The sequence below is a fragment of the Dendrobates tinctorius genome, unplaced genomic scaffold (assembly GCF_039654945.1).
Source record: "Dendrobates tinctorius isolate UK_male_01 unplaced genomic scaffold, ASM3965494v1 ptg000019l, whole genome shotgun sequence".
Classification (NCBI taxonomy): Eukaryota; Metazoa; Chordata; class Amphibia; order Anura; family Dendrobatidae; genus Dendrobates; species Dendrobates tinctorius.
Window position 1 is genome coordinate 9,682,031 of NW_027361687.1, and position 19,096 is coordinate 9,701,126.

The 19,096-nt window shown below is 46.1% G+C and overlaps 1 pseudogene; it reads right to left on the minus strand.

The window, feature by feature from the left end:
- Positions 1 to 1,567: 1,567 nt before the first annotated feature.
- The window catches only part of LOC141083107 (kinesin-like protein KIF23 pseudogene), a 129,636-nt pseudogene continuing 112,107 nt past the window's right edge, over positions 1,568 to 19,096 (minus strand).

Consider the following 19,096-nt stretch of genomic DNA (forward strand, 5'->3'; position numbering starts at 1 on the left):
TAAGCCACATCATTGAGGCTTTGGCACAGAACTAACATTCCCTCTTCTTCATCGAAGTCGGAGACTGGAGGTGGGAGCACCTCCCTGGTTTTTTCAACTCTTCCTCACTTTTTGGTTCCTTGGACAAGCAGGGCCACAACATGCTATGATGGACTACTCTAGTGGATGCTTCCCCCTCCTTTTCAGGCTGAACTTCGTATACCGGACCATTGGGACCAACCCGTCATATCACTCGGTGTGGAATCCGCTCCCACCTGCTTTCCAATTTTCCCCCCAGGCCGCTTATTCCGGACCAAATATCCACAATGCAAAGAGGTTACAACACGGAGGACTGTGAAACCAAGCACAAAACGCCATAAAGAGAAAAAGGTCCTCCAGAGACACTTGATAAAAAGATATATATTTTATTAATAATGCAAAAAATAAAAAGAGACGGTTAACCATACAGAAACAGGACAGTAGCTTGACACTGGATGAACATGGGATTTAAGTGGTTGCTACATGAATCAAAGTAAGTACAACACATGACAAAGCATGCAAATTTATAAATGATAGTTGCAAAACATTATATAAAGTGCGAGTGCAACAATGGAGTAGAAAAAATTGGTCATATATTCCACACAGCTAAAAGAATATGATATGTGTAAAAAAATTACTAAATATGCATGTACAATGATGGAATAATTACATATTTATCACTAAAATAGTTAATTATTAATCCCCATATACTCAGAATTAGTGATGTGTTTCATACAGCTTGTGGTATGCAGATGCACAAGAAAGGATTAATGGGTAATGTAATTTCAATAAACACAATTAACATGCAAATATTGCTGGTCTTTCCATAGTTGATCCTCTCACAGGGAACCAAGGCCCTTGATAAAAATGAATCAAATACTGATATAAAGAGAGAGTCAAGTGTGGACCTCATGACAAAATAAATAAGCAGTTCATGAGCCACATAAAGTATATTTACCCAGGCTTGGAGACCATCCAGTGCCCCCCTGGGCCGCTTATTCTGGACCAAGACTTGGTCCCTGGGTCTCAGAGCTGTCCCGCGAATAGGTGGTGCTTCATGGTGCTTAAGTTCCTGAAACTTCATCTACACCAGTCGGAAGAGAGTCTGCAATCGGTGCCGATGCCACTTACCCAAGACGACACCCCCGTCCGTGGGTAGTCCTCCTCTGGGTACATTTCCAGCTCGACAGATAGCCTGTGCAGCTGATTCAACAGTCTGATGTCTAGTTGGAGTTACCACAGCAAACTTGACGAAGTGGTCGGTCATTACCAGACCATGTTTGTAGCCAAGATGTGCTGGTTCTACAGTCAGGTAGTCAATCATCAATACTTCCAAAGGGGCAGAGGTCACAATGGTCTGTGTCCACTGTTCTGGGGGTTTAGCCATCTCACAGCTTCTGCATTGTTGACACACATCTTCCACCGCATTCCTCAGTCGTCGTGTGTGATACACCAATTTCTGTAGCGATTCGAACATTTTCGCTGCACTGAAGTGAGCCCCCGCTCATGATCCTCGGTAGCCACAATCTTAATTGATTTCTCTGGAGTACTACTGGCCAAGTAACTCCTTCTTCTCGCAATAGCTGTACTTTCCAAAACAACAATCCATCTTTAAAGCAGAGTCTTTCCCATTGTCCCAGAATCTGCAGGGCACCTGAGGACAGCGCATTCCTTTTCCTCGAATCCAAAGTTGTTTTAATACCACCCACTGTCGCAGCTGGGCAGTCTCTTTGTCCATATGATGGAGTTGGATCCAGTCATCTGGGGACCATGCCAGGACCTGATCTTCTGACTCCTCCTTTATTCTGTCCCTGCGTTGCAATCAACAAGATAGACAGGTTTCAGAAACCAGGAATCTCTTCTGCCTCAAGCTCCTCATCTCTGTCACGCCCAGGACGTTCGTGTGTCACTCTGAAGAGTGTGCTGGCATGAATATTTTTGGCCTTGGTCCAGTAGAAAATCTTGCACCGATACTTCGCCATGCGGGCCAACCATCATTACTAAGGTGGGTGTGCCGACTGGCCAATTCCTTTGTGTTAGATGAAACTGCACACTTGACCGAGATTTTATCTCTCAGGCTCGCGGCCTCACTGACCATTTTAAGCAGCGTGGCTACCCCAAGAGATTCATCTCTACTTCTTTCCAGCACGCATGACAACGAGATCAGGCTTCACTTCTGTCTCCATGGGTACATGAGGTAGATACCCATTTAAGATTTGTCATGGATTACAATAACAGTTGGCACCAGGTGAGGGGCATACTTTCTAAATATTGGCCAATTTTGAGAATGGATGCTTAGACTGCTGCAGTCACCAGTAGAGTTGAGCGAAACGGGACGGTCAAATTCAAAAGTCGGCGACTTTCGCTGAAGTCGGGTTTCATGAAACGAAACCCGACCATAGCGTGAGGATTGGCCAAGAGGTCGGCGACCAGAGCTCCAAAGTCGTGTTTCAAATGATGCTTCTGAGTCGCCCTCCCAGGGCTGTGGGGTACTCGGTACCGGGCCGGTGTCAGCGGGATGTGTCACAGCAGCGGTGACCCGGTCCGTGGCCCTGGGCACCCAAATATTAAGGGTGATTGAATGGTGGAATGTAGTTAATGGAATAGGTCGTGACGCCACCTGTGGTGTTCGGCAAGTGAGATGTTAAGCCGACACTGCATGCAGATCCACTGGGACTGATGGTATGGTGCAGCAAAGATGTAAAAGCTCCCCACTGGTGAAGCTGTAGTCCCAGGGCAGTGTGGATGTGGTCGGCACGGGGATGTAGCAGTGCCAGAAGGGTAGGAAGCAGACAAAGACACAGCGGGGTGCAATTTCTGTACCTTTACTTGATAAATGCAGTCCAGGGTCCTGATTACAGATGGTACCAGAGCAGGCTAGCCTGGAAGCAGCTCAGGGATTCTCTCTCAGCAGATGGGCTGTGCAGTCTCCTTCCTAGTGCTTATTTGAGTGAAGTACTCCTAGTACTGAGTTACTCTGAAGTTCCTCTCAATTCTCTTCTACTCTCACTCCTCGTATGGCAGACAGCTGTAGCGGCTATTCGTGTCTTGGCTCACTCCGTGCTGTTGTGCCTCCGAGTCTTAGATGGGGGTAGGCATTTACAGCCTCCTACTCCTCTGGTGTCTGTTGCAAGACCATTAGTATCTGTACAACCGTGGAGACCAGGCTCCAGTTCATGCGCTCTCACTGTGAGAGAGCTCTCTTTCCTCAGCTCAACCTCCAGCTTCTCTCCACACGTCTGCACAGGTGGACCTCCTCACACTAATTGACCACTCCTTGCTCTTGGCCCTCAGACAGCACTCCTCCCTTCAATTCCGGTTCAGAGTCCCCCCTGCTGGCCTGGAGTGGAACTGTGTTGCATGAATAGGTTAGGCCTCTTTCACACTTCAGTTTTTTACAATCAGTCACAATCTGCCAGATTTAGAAAAAAAACGGATCCTCAATTTTCTTTTGAGGATCCGTTTTTTTCCCCATTGACTTTCATTAATGGCGGATTGTGACGGATTGCTGTCCGTTGTATCCGTTTTTTTGAGGATCCGCCAAAAGTTTCTGTCCGTCACCATCCTCAAAGATTTCAAAACGGAGCTTGCAACGTTTTTTTTCTCTGGCAGATCCTCCAGACACTCATTTAACCCCAAATATTCATTCTCTCTCTCTCTCTCTCTCGCCAGCGTTTCCTTTAAATTTCCTCATTTTCAGGATCCGTCTGAAAACGGATCCTGTGCCATCCGTTCACATCAGTTGAGAACGGATCCGCTTGTCTGACTTTTTGGCGGATTTGAACTGATGCAAAAAACTGAAGTGTGAAAGAGGCCTTAACTGCGAGAGAGACCCTTCACTGCTTCCAAGCATGACATCACCTTCCCTGGAGGAAGGCAAAGTCACTGTGGCGGCCATACTCCTGGGGGCGCCACATTTCCAGCGCCCTTTTTTAGCCAATGATGGAGGACGCACACTGTGGGCAGCGCGATGACATAGGCATTGTTCACCACCTTCTTTGAGAAGGGCATGCAAGTGATTGGCTGGCTTTGTGTGGCGTCACAGGGGCTATAAAAGGGCGTGCACGCCGACCGCCATCTTACTTCTGCCGACCTTAGCATTAGGGAGAGGTTGCTGCTGATGATTCTGAATAAGGGAGAGTGTTAGGCAGGGAAGAAGAACCAAAAAAACTGCTTCTGCTGGTAGCGATTTCCACTGTACAACACAACAGTTTGTGTGCAGTGACAGGGGAGGCTATATTTTTGTGCATCAGCTCTGCTGTTTATTAGGCTGCCTTATAAGGCTCCCTGATAGCTGCATTGCTGTTTGCACACTGCTGTGCAAACTGCTTTTTTAAAAGCAAAAATACTTTTCTTCCTCTTTTCTGCACAGTTACCAAGCGTTCATTTTTCCACCCTTTTGTGTGCAGCAGTACTGCTTATTAGGCTGCCTGCATCCATACTTGGACTGAGAGCATCATTGTCAGCCTCCTAAAATCTCTAGTGAGATCCAAATTCTCACCAATACTATATACACCCTCCACCTTGTCATACACCATCCAATTTCAGCCTGTTACATTGAGGTGTAATCTATACTGGGCCTGAGACAATAGTTCAGCGTCCTCAAATCTCTAGTGAGATTCAAATTCTCACCAATGCTACATACACCCTCCACCTTGTCATACACCATCCAATTTCAGCCTGTTACATTGAGGTGTAATCTCTACTGAGCCTGAGACAATAGTTCAGAGTCCTCAAATCTCTAGTGAGATTCAAATTCTCAACAATACTATATACACTTTCTGAAAAGAAAATAGGGGGGAAGCCAGCACTGCTTAAGGTTAGAATGCATAAATTGAAGTGCATATGCACATAATATCCAACTGTATTCAAAAATGAGATATTTGGCAAAAAAATTGATCAATTCAATTGAGCCACCCCGCCGCGCCAAGGCAATCTCATGTGGGGGGTCCTACTCTACATTTATAATAAATACTGTGCCATTACGGCCTCCTAAGAGCATGACCACATCAAGTGCAATCTGTACCTGAACATTGCTGGATCGCTCCCATGAAGCCAGATGAAACAAGTGCAGATGAAGGCCAACCAGGTCTGAACACAGACATATCAGGATTGACCTCCACACATTGCCCAACCAGCAAACATAAATGAAGGGTGATATTGGCCTGGACACAGGTGCACAATTAAATAAAGCTTGGGGCAGGGCGGGGCTGCCGTGTGTGTGCACAGCAGCCTAGATCCATCATAATGAACACAGAAAAATTTATAGTGGACATAGCCAAGCGTGCACGGCAGCAGTGGTGGTGAGCCACAAACCAACAACAAGAAAATAGGGGGGGAAGCCAGCACTGCTTAAGGTTAGAACGCATAAATTGAAGTGCATATGCACATAATATCCAACTGTATTCAAAAATGAGATATTTGGCAAAAAAATTGATCAATTCAATTGAGCCACCCCGCCGCGCCAAGGCAATCTCATGTGGGGGGTCCTACTCTACATTTATAATAAATACTGTGCCATTACGGCCTCCTAAGAGCATGACCACATCAAGTGCAATCTGTACCTGAACATTGCTGGATCGCTCCCATGAAGCCAGATGAAACAAGTGCAGATGAAGGCCAACCAGGTCTGAACACAGACATATCAGGATTGACCTCCACACATTGCCCAACCAGCAAACATAAATGAAGGGCGATATTGGCCCGGACACAGGTGCACAATTAAATAAAGCTTGGGGCAGGGCGGGGCTGATGTGTGTGTGCACAGCAGCCTAGATCCATCATAATGAACACAGAAAAATTTATAGCGGACATAGCCAAGCGTGCACGGCAGCAGTGGTGGTGAGCCACAAACCAACAACAAGAAAATAGGGGACCCCCCACATGAGATTGCCTTGGCGCGGCGGGGTGGCTCAATTGAATTGATCAATTTTTTTGCCAAATATCTCATTTTTGAATACAGCTGGATATTATGTGCATATGCACTTCAATTTATGCGTTTTAACCTTAAGCAGTGCTGGCTTCCCCCCCTATTTTCCTATATACACTTTCTACCTTGTTTTACAGTACCATATAGCTGGTGGTATTTTGGGTATATTTTCACAAAAATGAGGAAGTATGGTGGAAGAGGCCGTGGAAGTGAGCGGGGGTTGCCAGCTGGTCCTGATGGTGGTGGTGTTGGTGGTGCATCTGTTGGTAGTGCCAAAAGCACAATAGCACCTAAGGCAGGAGGTGTTGAACCTGCGTCATCTTCTGGCTCCACAAGGCTTCGAAGGCTCCCTTTTCTGGGAGTAGGTAAACCGCTTTTAAAGCCGGAGCTTCAGGAACAAGTTTTGGCTTACATTGCTGACACAGCCTCCAGCTCTCTCACCTCCTCTTCTGAAGTTTCAAAAAATAAAAGCACTGAGTCATCAGTGGAGGCTCCTGGTCAGGAACAACACCTTTCCTTGTGTCCTTCACCCCTACCAAAAGTGAAGGATGCGGCAGGCCATACTACAGATTACTCCATGGAGCTCTTTTCACATACCATGCCTGGGTTATCATACCATGCCTGGGTTATCAAGTCAAATTGTGAATTCCCCAGTCCAAGATGAACCTGACATGGAGTGTGGGTGGCCAGCCAGGGCAGTGGGGTTATTCGGTACCGGGCCGGTGTCTCAGAGGGATGTGTCACGTTGGTGGTGACGACCCGTTCCGTGGCCCTGGGCGTCCATGCAAAAGGGTGAATAACATTTATCGGTGAATGATACGTGACACTACCTGTGGTTTCTGATCAGATTGACCCGCGCTGCAGTGTCGCTTCTCTAGCACAGATGTTGTGGTGCAGCTAAGATGTAGAAGCCCTGCACAGGTAGGGCCGTAGTCGCAGGGCAGATGAAAGAGTTGGTAGATGGTGTGCAGTGCAGGATGTAGCAGAGCCGTGCGCCAGGCGCAGGAGAAAGATGACAGACACAGTCGTGCAGTTCCGTTACCTGTACTTGGTAAGTGCCGTCCAGGACCCAGAGTACAGATGGAGAAGGAGTTGGTCAGCCTGGAAGCAAATTTGGAATTCTCTCTATGCAGATAAGTAGTGTGGCCTCCGTTCTAGCGCTTATCTGAGGTACTCGCAGTACTGAGTTCACTGAAGTTCCCCCTGTTGACTCTCTTTTGGAACCTTCTCGTATGGCAGGCAGCCATAGCCTTTTCATTCTGGCTCACACACGTCGCTGCTGGGGCCTCTGAGCCTTAGTTGGGAACAGAGCATTTACAGCTGCTACTTCCTCCTGCTTCTGCTGCAGGACCGTCAGTTTCCCTACAAACTCGGAGACCGGAATCCGGACCACGCGCTCCAGCTAGGAGTGAGCCTTAACTCTGCTCATCTTCCAGCTCCCCTTCTCACGTCCACACACTTCCCCTTCCGTTCACAGACTGCCCTAACTTACCTCCTCCCGACCACAGAGAGCAGCTCCTCAGCAGTCAGGTTCAGAGGTCTCCCTGCAGGCCTGGAGTGGGAACTGTGTTGTGTGTTGGTTTAACTGCTAGAGAGAGCCTTCATTGCTCCCAAGCATGACATCACATTCCCTAGGAGAAAGGTAATGGCACTGCTGCGACTGTACTCCTGGGGGCGCCACAAGTGCACTGATGCCCAGCCACTGCTAGGTGATTCTGCTGGTACATTGACCCAGACCACTACATTCCCCTCGCACTCTACACAGCCAGAATCTGACCCTGATGAAACTCAGGTTCCCCTTCCTGCATACTATACCACCTTACACGGTGACAAAGAGGAAGGTGCAGATGAAAGTGCAGGTTCCTTGAGCAGGTTGGGGGGGACATACTCATGGGCGACGGCACTGGCACTGGACCCCTCATAGTATGTAAAAGTGTCTCTGCCGGTGGGAGGGCCCTCCACCCGCCGTCAGACACACCGCCGTACTATGAGGGGCCCTGTGCCAGTGCTGTCACCAACGAGTGGGCCCCCCTACTTGCTCAGGATCACAGCACTTGCAAAGTGGAAATACCTCTCCCTGCTCCACCGCCGTGACGTCTTCCGCGTTTCCTGACAGTGACATTCTGGTCAGAGAGCGCGATGACATCACGTCTGTATGCCCTCTGTCTAAACAGTCCAAGTGCAGTGAGATGGAAGATGGGGACGACGAGGAGTCCAGACTAATGCAGGGATTCCCTAGCGAGGAGACTTATTTAATTGTTTTCAATGTTGGGACAGCAATTTTTGGGGAGCACTCTACTCTGGAGAATGATATATGAGGCCCACCATACACTGGAGCAATCCAAAGGTGGACATCAGACACTGGAGTAGCATTTACAGGGCCCATTATGCACTGGAGCATTAGAAATGGGGCCCATTATATATGGAGCATTATTTGGGCCCATAAGACAGTGGAGCTTCATCCATGGTGACGAACATATACTGTAGCATTATGTGGAGCTCATCATATACTGTTTCAAACATTATATGGGACCAATGATTCTGTATGGAGAAATATATGGGCCTCATTACTCTGTATAGAGCACTAGGCAGTGGGCATAATACTGTATGGAGTAATATACTGTCCGTTTTTGGAGCTATTGGAGAATTTAAAATGGATATCAGTCATGAGATGTAAGAAGTGAAGTATTTTTCATTGTACTATACCGCTATTTCTCTGCCATATCAGAGGATCATGAATTGTGGCATGTCCTTTGGCCCTGGGCCCACAAAAATCTGGAGCCAGCCCTACCCCCCCACTACTTTAGCCAAATAACCCCCAGTTTTCAATGCCTAACTATTATTATAAAGTAAATTAAGGTTGACAAGCTTAAGTAATAAGAATTGATGTTTTTGGCATTAAAATGGGCACTATAGGTATGTTTCCTGTCCTCCACTCACTGCCGACCTTGGTTCCCCATTGACTTGCATTGGGTTTCGTGTTTCAGTCGGCCTTCGACTTTTCACGATAATCGGCCGATTGCGTTCGACCCGACTTTTGAGAAAGTCGGGTTTCATGAAACCCCACTCGACCCGAAAAAAGGCAAAGTCGCTCATCCCTAGTCAGCAGTGCTAAACCTCTTTTCACAGCCAGGAGAGCCCCGAATTTATAGGATCTCCTGACCAAGAGTCACTTTTCTAGACCAACTGTAAAGCTGAACAAGGGCATCGTTTTAAAGGGATCATTCCCTTGTGGGGAATGTAATGTTTGCCCCTTTATGATGTCCACTTGAGATGCATTTTGAATCCCCAGAACCAGAGAAGTAACTCATTAAAATCGTATATCAATTGTAAGATTAGGGATGTGATTATCGGCCCCTGTAACAAAATATATATGGGATGGATGTCCCAGGAATTGAGAAAGAGGGCTCAAAAACATATATCTACCATCCATCTAGCAGCGGCCGACCAGAGGAAGGGTAAAACTCTCACCCCTGTAGCCATTCATTTCCTTGTAGTTCATGGGGGCTCTACCTCTACCACCAGGATTATTGGCCTGTAAAAAGTTCCATAGAATGGCAGAGGTGGCAGCAACCAAAAGCACATTCTGAAAATTGAATCCAGGTGGTTCTTTGAGCTTCAGTCTGTGGCACAAACTGGGCTCAATGAAGAGCTTCTTTTTACTGTTTTTTAGGCTAATTGGGTACATGACAGTAGTTTGACTTGTGGAGTTCAAGGACTTAATCATTATATGCTCCTTCCCACTTACTCGCCTTTACTTACTTTTTGTTTGTTCTCTTCATATCAGGTAGTTTTGTCGGATATTGTGTCACACTGTCACCTTCGCATGCTTATGCCGACACTCACATCCATGTTTAAAGTTTCAACCAGTTTATTTTGCATTATCTCTATGCACATCATTTAACTCATCAAACCAATGTTCTGTGACTGCTGCCACTGATTTCATACATGGACTTTTACGTCATCTGCAAGTCTATAGACAATTATGGTCATTGTGTTCATGACATTCTTGCCAGGGATCTACTGTTTCATCTTATGCTGCAATGGTTATTAATGGTGCATACTCAGATTGGGCCAGGGTTACTAGAGGGGTACCACAGGGTTCTGTATTGGGCCCCCTACTATTTAATATGTTTATTAGAGTTGAGCGACTTTTGCTTTTTTAGGGTCGAGTTTCGTTTCATGAAACCCGACTTTTCCAAAAGTCGGGTCGAGCAAAATCGGCCGACTATAGGGAAAAGTCGGGGGTCCGACTGAAACACGAAACCCAATGTAAGTCAATGGGGAATTAAAGTCGGCAGTGAGAGGAGGACAGGAAACACACCTACATTGCCCATCTGAATGCCAAAAGCATCAATTCTTCTTACTTAAGCTTGTCAACCTTAATTAACTTCATAATACTAGTTACACACTGAAAAATGGGGGTTATTTGGCTAAAGTTGTGGGGGGGGGTAGGGCTGGCTCCAGGTTATCATGTGCCCTGGGCAAAAGAGCGCCCCTTTAACACATACCACAACTCACGATGCTCCGATACGGCAGAGAAATAGCGGTATAGTACAATGAAAAATACTTCACTTTTTACATCTCATGACGAGGCCCATCTATTTCTCCATACAGAATCATTAGTCCCATATAATGTTTGAAACAGTATATGATGAGCTCAACATAATGCTACAGTATATGTTGGTCCCCATGGATGAAGCTCCACTGTCTTAAGGGCCCAAATAATGCTCCAAACATAATGGACCCCATTTCTAATGCTCTAGTGAATAATGGGCCCTGTAAATGCTGCTCCAGTGTCTGATGTCCACCTTTGGAATGTTCCACTGTATGGTGGGCCCCATCTATCATTCTCCAGAGTATAGTGCTCCCCAAAAATTGCTGTCCCAACATTGAAAACAATGAAATAAGTCTCCTCGCTAGGGAATCCCTGTACTAGTCTGGACTCTCGTCGTCCCCATCTTCCATCACTGCACAGTATTTCAACCTTGCAAGTGCTGTGATCCTGAGCAAGCAGGGGGGGCCCACTCGTTGGCGACGGCACTGGCACAGGGCCCCTGATAGTACGGTGGTGTGTCTGACGGCGGGTGTGCCGAACCTGCACTTTCATCTGCAGCTTCCTCTTTGTCACCATGTAAGATGGAACTGTATATGGGAAGGGTAACCAGAGTTTCATCAGGGTCAGATTCAGGCCGTGTAGCATGCGAGGGGAATGTAGTGGTCTGGGTCAATGTACCAGCAGATTCATCGAGCAGTGGCTGGGCATCAGTGCACTTGTGTCGCCCCCAGGAGTACGGTCGCCACAGAGGCATTACCTTCCACCTAGGGAGTGTGATGTCATGCTTGGGAGCAACGAAGGATCTCTCTAGCAGGTTAAGTTATTGGGCGGCGTTATTCCCACGAGTCACGACCCTCCAAACAGCGTTCATGCAGGCAAAGTGTTTGTTTTACGTGGGCAGTATGGTTGCAAAGCTGAACCTTAAAGGAAGGTCCAGAAGGGCACCACCAGGAGAGGAGCCTACGGCGTAATTTGACTCAACATGGGCAACCTCAACCATGCCAGCCACAAAAAAGATGCACACATTGCAAGCTTAGTTCCGTTAACGAATGAGACTCCGTCATGCCCCGCGGTCCGAGTCCGGCTTACTAGAGGGACACGCGAGGCTCTGGCACGTGAGATTGGCCAATAACTGGTGTGTCATGCCATTACATGTCCGTGGCTGCATGTGCGCTACACTGAAAAGGCCAGCATTTGTCGCTTACAGGTGCAGATAACCCGCTGAACAACGTTAGTGATGGGGATCTGGGATTACAATTATTACCCGCGAACGATGATTTCCCAGTAAGTGCAGGTCAACCGCAGTTCCGGAATTAGGCCTAACCGTCATTCCTAAAAAAATGAAAAACTTACGTGAGCAATCCACAGGTGCTGTAGCTTGCTTAACAGCTCGCCAGCTGTTCTCAGGCCCAGTATGGATTACACGTGATTGCACAAAGGTGAGAAAGATTACCGTATCCCCGGATAACATGTATGGATAGCATAGTGTACACATTCAAAATATATGTCTATAGATCAGGAGGCAGGCTCAAACGGTGTCAGGTCCAGTATGGATTACACGTGATTGCACAAAGCGGAGAAAGGGTACCGTATCCCCGGATAACATGTATGGATAGCATAGTGTACACATTCAAAATATATGTCTATAGATCAGGAGGCAGGCTCAAACGGTGTCAGGCCCAGTATGGATTACACGTGATTGCACAAAGGTGAGAAAGGGTACCGTATCCCCGGATAACATGTATGGATAGCATAGTGTACACATTCAAAATATATGTCTAAAGATCAGGAGGCAGGCTCAGACGGTGTCAGGCCCAGTATGGATTACATGTGATTGCACAAAGGTGAGAAAGGGTACCGTATCCCCGGAAAACATGTATGGATAGCATAGTGTACACATTCAAAATATATGTCTATAGATCAGGAGGCAGGCTCAGACGGTGTCAGGCCCAGTATGGATTACATGTGATTGCACAAAGGTGAGAAAGGGTACCATATCCCCGGATAACATGTATGGATAGCATAGTGTACACATTCAAAATATATGTCTATAGATCAGGAGGCAGGCTCAGACGGTGTCAGACCCAGTATGGATTACACGTGATTGCACAAAGGTGAGAAAGGGTACCGTATCCCCGGATAACATGTGGGAATAGCATAATGTACACATTCAAAATATATGTCTATAGATCAGGAGGCAGGCTCAAACGGTGTAAGGCCCAGTATGGATTATACGTGATTGCACAAAGGTGAGAAAGGTTACCGTATCCCCGGATAACATGTATGGATAGCATAGTGTACACATTTAAAATATATGTTTATAGATCAGGAGGCAGGCTCAGACGGTGTCAGGCCCAGTATGGATTACACGTGATTGCACAAAGGTGAGAAAGGGTACCGTATACCCGGATAAAATGTATGGATAGCATAGTGTACACATTCAAAATATATGTCTATCGATCAGGAGGCAGGCTCAGACGGTGTCAGGCCCAGTATGGATTACACGTGATTGCACAAAGGTGACTAAGGGTACCGTATCCCCGGATAACAGGTATCGATAGCATAGTGTACACATTCAAAATATATGTCTATAGATCAGGAGGCAGGCTCAGACGGTGTCTGGCCCAGTATGGATTACACGTGATTGCACAAAGGTGAGAAAGGGTACCGTATCCCCGGATAACATGTATGGATAGCATAGTGTACACATTCAAAATATATGTCTATAGATCAGGAGGCAGGCTCAGACTGTGTCAGACCCAGTATGGATTACACGTGATTGCACAAAGGTCAGAAAGGGTACCGTATCCTCGGATAACATGTATGGATAGGATAGGGTACACATTCAAAATATATGTCTATAGATCAGGAGGCAGGCTCAAACGGTGTCAGGCCCAGTATGGATTACACGTGATTGCACAAAGGTGAGAAAGGGTACCGTATCCCCGGATAACATGTATGGATAGCATAGTGTACACATTCAAAATATATGTCTATAGATCAGGAGGCAGGCTTAGACGGTGTCAGGCCCAGTATGGATTACACGTGATTGCACAAAGGTGAGAAAGGGTACCGTATCCCTGGATAACATGTGTGGATAGCATAATGTACACATTCAAAATATATGTCTATAGATCAGGAGGCAGGCTCAGACGGTGTCAGACCCAGTATGGACTACACGTGATTGTATAAAGATGAGAAAGGGTACCGTATCCCCCGATAACATGTATGGATAGCATAGTGTACACATTCAAAATATATGTCTATAGATCAGGAGGCAGGCTCAAACGGTGTAAGGCCCAGTATGGATTACACGTGATTGCACAAAGGTGAGAAAGGTTACTGTTAGTGTTGAGCTTTCCAATACCGCAAGTATCGGGTATCGGCCGATATTTGCCGTATCGGAAATCCGATACCGAGTGCCGATACTTTTTTCGTATCGGATACCGGAATCGGAAGTCCAAAATGCAATGAGCCACTTTTGTGGCTCTGATTGGCTGCCGAAATGACGTCATCATGATGCGCTGTCTGTGCGTATCATGATGCGCCGACAGTTCAGGCCTTCGGGGGGGCTGTGCCGACTATCCAGGGGTCTGTGCCGGCCTGCCGGTGGTCTGTGCTGGCTACGGGGGTCTGTGCCGGCCTGCCGGTGGTCTGTGCAGGCTCCGGGGGGCTGTGCTGGCCTGCCGGGGGGGCTGTGCCGGCCTGCCGGTGGTCTGTGCAGGCTTCGGGGGGCTGTGCCGGCCTGCCGGGGGGCTGTGCCGGCCTGCCGGTGGTCTGTGCAGGCTCCGGTGGTCTGTGCCGGCCTGCCGGGGGGCTCTGCCGGCCTGCCGGTGGTCTGTGCAGGCTCCGGGGGGCTGTGCCGGCCTGCCGGTGGTCTGTGCAGGCTCCGGGGGTCTGTGCAGGCATCGTCCGATGGGACTACAAGTCCCATCAGGCGATGCCTGCTACCATGACAGTGATTGACACATTAGCCAATGATGGGACAGTAGTAGTCCCATCATCCGGCTAATGTGTTGAATGTAAAAAAAAAATAAAAAAATTTACATGCTACATACATGCTACATACATACAACATGCATACTACATATATACTACATGTAACATACATACTACATGCAACATGCATACTACATACATGCTACATACTACATGCATGCTACATACATGCTACATACTACATACATGCTACATACATACTACATACATAATACATATATAGTAAATGCATGCAACATACATACAACATATACAGTGGGGCAAAAAAGTATTTAGTCAGTCAGCAATAGTGCAAGTTCCACCACTTAAAAAGATGAGAGGCGTCTGTAATTTACATCATAGGTAGACCTCAACTATGGGAGACAAACTGAGAAAAAAAAATCCAGAAAACCACATTGTCTGTTTTTTTTTCATTTTATTTGCATATTATGGTGGAAAATAAGTATTTGGTCAGATACAAGCAATCAAGATTTCTGGCTCTCACCGACCTGTAACTTCTTCTTTAAGAGTCTCCTCTTTCCTCCACTCATTACCTGTAGTAATGGCACCCGTTTAAACTTGTTATCAGTATAAAAAGACACCTGTGGACACCCTCAAACAGTCTGACTCCAAACTCCACTATGGTGAAGACCAAAGAGCTGTCAAAGGACACCAGAAACAAAATTGTAGCCCTGCACCAGGCTGGGAAGACTGAATCTGCAATAGCCAACCAGCTTGGAGTGAAGAAATCAACTGTGGGAGCAATAATTAGAAAATGGAAGACATACAAGACCACTGATAATCTCCCTCGATCTGGTGCTCCACGCAAAATCCCACCCCGTGGGGTCAGAATGATCACAAGAACGGTGAGCAAAAATCCCAGAACCACGCAGGGGGACCTAGTGAATGAACTGCAGAGAGCTGGGACCAATGTAACAAGGCCTACCATAAGTAACACACTACGCCACCATGGACTCAGATCCTGCAGTGCCAGACGTGTCCCACTGCTTAAGCCTGTACATGTCCGGGCCCGTCTGAAGTTTGCTAGAGAGCATTTGGATGATCCAGAGGAGTTTTGGGAGAATGTCCTATGGTCTGATGAAACCAAACTGGAACTGTTTGGTAGAAACACAACTTGTCGTGTTTGGAGGAAAAAGAATACTGAGTTGCATCCATCAAACACCATACCTACTGTAAAGCATGGTGGTGGAAACATCATGCTTTGGGGCTGTTTCTCTGCAAAGGGGCCAGGATGACTGATCCGGGTACATGAAAGAATGAATGGGGCCATGTATCGTGAGATTTTGAGTGCAAACCTCCTTCCATCAGCAAGGGCATTGATGATGAAACGTGGCTGGGTCTTTCAACATGACAATGATCCAAAGCACACCGCCAGGGCAATGAAGGAGTGGCTTCGTAAGAAGCATTTCAAGGTCCTGGAGTGGCCTAGCCAGTCTCCAGATCTCAACCCTATAGAAAACCTTTGGAGGGAGTTGAAAGTCTGTGTTGCCAAGCGAAAAGCCAAAAATATCACTGCTCTAGAGGAGATCTGCATGGAGGAATGGGCCAACATACCAACAACAGTGTGTGGCAACCTTGTGAAGACTTACAGAAAACGTTTGACCTCTGTCATTGCCAACAAAGGATATATCACAAAGTATTGAGATGAAATTTTGTTTCTGACCAAATACTTATTTTCCACCATAATATGCAAATAAAATGAAAAAAAACAGACAATGTGATTTTCTGGATTTTTTTTCTCAGTTTGTCTCCCATAGTTGAGGTCTACCTATGATGTAAATTACAGACGCCTCTCATCTTTTTAAGTGGTGGAACTTGCACTATTGCTGACTGACTAAATACTTTTTTACCCCACTGTATACTACATGCATGCAACATGCATACTACATATATACTATATATACTACATGTAACATACATACTACATATATACGACATGCTACATACATGCTACATACTACTTACATGCTACATACTACATACATAATACATATATACTACATGCATGCAACATACATACAACATATATACTACATGCATACTACATATATACTATATATACTACATGTAACATACATACTACATATATACTACATGCTACATACATGCAACATACATACTACATACATGCTACATACATACTACATACATAATACATATATACTACATGCATGCAACATACATACAACATATATACTACATGCATGCAACATGCATACTACATATATACTATATATACTACATGTAACATACATACTACATATATACTACATGCTACATACATGCAACATACAAACTACATGCTAAATACATGCAACATACATACTACATACATGCTACATACTACATACATGCTACATACATACTACATATATACCACATGCATGCAACATGCATACTACATATATACTGCATATATACTACTGTACATGCATGCAACATACATATATACTACATACAATACATACATATAGATACAGTACATATAACATAGAGTACATACTCACCGTCACTTGTCACTTTGATCCCTGAAGCCATTGTCCCCTTGAGGAATAAATATTAAAATAAAAAAACACCAATATACTTACCCCGATCAGCAGAAGTCCACGAGGGTCCCACGTCCATCTTGCGTGGAGAACAGCAGCATCAGCTGATGCTACCGTTCTCTACCAGCTCCAGGAATACAATGACGGAAGGTAGGTATCCTTCCGCACTGTATTCCTCCACCACTATAAAAAAAAAAAATTCCCTAGTCTCACTTTATGCCATTGCTGCGTGGGAAATTCCCTCATCAACATTGGCTGCAGACGCCTGCTCCTTAAGGTGCGTCAAAGTTTGCATGAGCAGACGCATAAGTGGGATGCTCATGCTTAGGATGGCGTCGTCTGCGCTTACCAGCCGTGTGCATTCCTCAAAACACTGAAGGACTTTACAGAGGTCTTTCAGCTTCGACCACTGCACACCTGTCAACTCCATGTCTGCTCTGAAAGTGCCTGGCCGTGTATCCTCCCACAAATGCATTATGGCCTGCCTCTGTTCGCACAGCCGCTCAACCATGTGCAGGGTGGAGTTCCACCTTGTTGCAATGTCGATAATGAGGCAGTGGTTGGGAAGGTGGAGCAATCGCTGCAGCTTCTGCATACGAATGGAGTGTACAGGCGACCGGCGGATGTGCGTGCACAGTCTTCGCACCTTCTGGAGCAGGGCTGTTAACTCCGGATAATTGTTGAGGAAGCACTGCACCACCAGGTTCAAGGTGTGAGCCAAGCAAGGTATGTGGCTGAGTTTTGAAAGGGCTATGGCTGCCACAAAATTACGGCCGTTATCACTAACTACCTTGCCTGCTTCAAGATGTATACTGCCCAGCCATGACTCAGTTTGTCACTGAAAGTACTCGGCCAGCACCTCCGCGGTGTGTCTGTCACCCAAACACATCATCTGCAACACAGCCTGCTGACGCTTTTCACTAGCTGCTCGATAGGGGGACACCTCGTGTGCAACAGTGGCAGCTGCAGATGGAGTGCTCATACGGTTGGAGTTAGAATTGGGGGGTTTGCACTGTTTAGGTACATCAGGGGCTCTCCAAATGCGATATGGTGTCTGATCTCAAATCTAGCCAATTCTGCGTTGAAAAAGTCAAACGGTGCTCCTTCCCTTCCAAGCTCTGCTAAGCGCCCAAACAGTGGTTTACCCCCACATATAGGGTATCCGACTACTCAAGACAAATTGCACAACAACATTTGGGGTGAAATTTCTCCTGTTACCTTTGGGAAAATAAAAAATTGGGGGCGAAAATATTAATTTTGTTGAAAAATATGATTTTTTTATTTTTACGGCTCTACGTTATAAACTTCTGTGAAGCACTTGGGAGTTCAAATTTCTCACCACACATCTAGATAAGTTCCTTGTGGGGTCTGGTTTCCAAAATGGGGTCAATTGTGGGGGTTTCCACTGTTTAGGCACATCAGGGGCTCTTCAAACATGACATGAAGCCCGCAGACCATTCCATCAAAGTATGCAATCCAAAACATCACTACTTCCCCTACGAGCCCCGACAGGTGCCCATACAGTAGCTTTCTCCCATATATAGAATATCAGCGTACTCAGGACAAATTGGACAACAACTTTGGTGTCCAATTTCTCCTGTTACCCTTGGGAAAATAAAAATTGGGGACTAAAATATTCATGTTTGTGGAAAGAATATGATTTTTTTATTTTCACGCCCGGGCATTATAAAGTACTGTGAAGCACTTGTGGGTTCAAAGTGCTAACAACACATCTAGATAAGTTCGTTGGGAGGGTCTAGTTTCCAAAATTGGGTCACTTGTGGGGTGTTTCCACTGTTTAGGCACATCAGGGGCTCTCCAAATGTGACATGAAGCCCGCAGACCATTCCATCAAAGTATGCAATCCAAAACGTCACTACTTTCCTTCCGAGCCCTGACATGTGCCCATACAGTAGTTTTATCCCACTGGACAACAACTTTGGGGTCCAATTTCTTCTATTAGCCTTGGGAAAATAAAAAAATTGGGGGTGAAAAGATCATGTTTATGGAAAAAATATGATTTTTTAATTTTACAGCTGTACGTTA